Raw genomic sequence first — 2,481 nt, forward strand, 5'->3', positions numbered from 1 at the left:
TTTTAATGATGGCCATTCTGACTGGTGTGAGGTGGTGCCTCGTAGTTTTGATTTGCACTAAGGAACCACTTTTTATACTTCTTCAGAGAGATAATGTGATTGGGTTATTTTGTTAGCCCTGTGCCTCCCTATTGACAGTTTTCTCTGAAAATATTTCAAAGATGAATGGGTTTCTAATTCCCTGGGCTCCAGTCTGATCCAGTGCAGCTAAGCAAGCAAGCTGTGACATAACAAAGTATGGTACAGAAACCACCAAAGCAGGGTCAGGTGGGGACTTGTAGTCTCTTTCATTAGATGGTGGGTAAGTTCATGGAAAGTAACTAAAGTTCCATAGACTTATCCTTCAGCCACTCTTGCAAAGGCATTCTAAAGAGTTCAGTGCTGGTACCTCATTAAAGATTGCATTTAGCTTGGATTCATTCTCCCACTCCTCAACTCCTGCTCATCCAGTAGAAAAAGAAATATTATAAACACCCAGCCCTCAAATTGTAGCTTGGAGAGGGGGAGAAAAGCAGGTTCTAGATGCAATGGGATGGGTATCAAAGAGATTTCTACACTGAATTATTGGACATTTAGGTTGAGCAAAAGAGATGGCAGAACAACAATACCAATATAAAATAGCCAAAAGAAACCAACCAACTAACCAGAACATAACATGTAAAACACAGCTGAAGAGAGTCTGAAATTAAGCATAACACAAGGAAAAGAAGAATATGCTATACATGTGCTTCGTGCTCTGGAAAAACCTAATAAGGATATAAATTTGATAAAACAAGAGCCCCAAGGTGTTAAGTTAAATCAATAGAATTAGAGGGACGGAGTGATTGTAGTGCCAACACAATTCCATTACAGATAACCAATAAACCTCAAACAGCAATGACAGAACAGACAAAGGTTCAAGTCAAATCACTAGCATGAAGGAGAAACTTGAGTTAGTTTCCATGAATATGAAAATAAAGAAAATAAATTAAAAAAACAATTAGAGAGGAGGTGCCCTCTATGGTAGACAAAGGATTCCTAACAGGAGTTATGCCCCTAAAAGAGAGAAACTAACACATGGAAGAGAAAAAGTGCTTTGGGCAATAATTCAAAAAGACTCACCTAAAATAGAAAAAGAACCAAATGACCATGTTGAAAAGACTAAACCGGGGTGGGGGGGGCAAATATAGCTATCTAGATCTAGATATAGTCTACTTAAGTTACGCATTATGTCAAAATTGTCAAAGATTAAAAAACATAAGTTAAAAAAAGAAGTACTCTTGGAGAGAAGAAGTAATGCACCTCTAAGAGGTCAATGCTTGGAATAGCTTCAGACTTCTTCCCGAATATGATGGTAGGAGACAACAGAGCAGTGTCTACAGAGTTCTGAAGGAATGTGTGGCCAAGTTTTCATTCATTTATAAAGGCAGCAGGTAAACATTCTTAAAAATGAAAGAATTTATGGACTACAATACCTGTGATTCCTTTGAAAAAGCACTCCTTGACAAAAACCAAACCAAACCAAACGAACAAAAAAACCCCAGCCACTCAAAGGGTGAATCAAAATATCAGACTCAGAAATGGAGAAGCTATGGCAAAGACACACTCAGGATCATTGAATCCAAAGAAATATTGACTTAAGATTAAATAACTAGGGGATTATGGTTGTGCAATAGAATGGAAATGTTACATATTTTAGTGCAGAAAAACAGTAAAATACGAAGATAAATGTGGATGTACGGAAAAGAGAAGGAAGGAGGGAAGAAGGGAGCAATTTTAACATTTCATCCTCCATGGCAGGGAGTCATTTGATATGATCTAAACCTGAAACATGAGGTTAAGAATAAGGAAAATAGGGCTTCCTTGGTGGCGCAGTGGTTGAGAGTCTGCTTGCCAATGCAGGGGACGCGGGTTCGAGCCCTGGTCTGGGAGGATCCCACATGCCACAGAGCAACTGGGCCCATAAGCCACAACTACTGAGCCTGCGCATCTGGAGCCTGTGCTCCGCAACAACAGGCCGCGACAGTGAGAGGCCCACACACCGCGATGAAGAGTGGCCCCCGCTTGCCGCAACTAGAGAAAGCCCTTGCACAGAAACGAAGACCCAACACAGCTATAAATAAATAAATAAATAATAAAAATAAAGGAATTCCTAAAAATAAAGAGACAGAAAGGGAGTGGGGATGTGAAAAAAAAAAAAAAAGAATAAGGAAAATACAAGGGGGTCCAATCTCTTAATGTACTTCATAATCTTTTTTTTTTTCCCCTAAAGGAAAATAATATTTTGGGGGTAAATAGTCATTTGTCTGAAGTTCAGCAATTTCCTTTAGTTTTATTTCAGATCATTATACTTCTGTTAAATTCATGTAAAATTATAAGTAATACTTCCAGTTAAAATATTATTTATATTCCAGTCCTACTGTAATAAAATTATTTCTGTCCAACTCTGTTTGCCTGACTGAGAGGCAGTATGTTTAGAGCAGAGTTTTTCAACCTTATTGT

The sequence above is a fragment of the Balaenoptera ricei genome, chromosome 13 (genome assembly GCF_028023285.1).
Source record: "Balaenoptera ricei isolate mBalRic1 chromosome 13, mBalRic1.hap2, whole genome shotgun sequence".
Classification (NCBI taxonomy): Eukaryota; Metazoa; Chordata; class Mammalia; order Artiodactyla; family Balaenopteridae; genus Balaenoptera; species Balaenoptera ricei.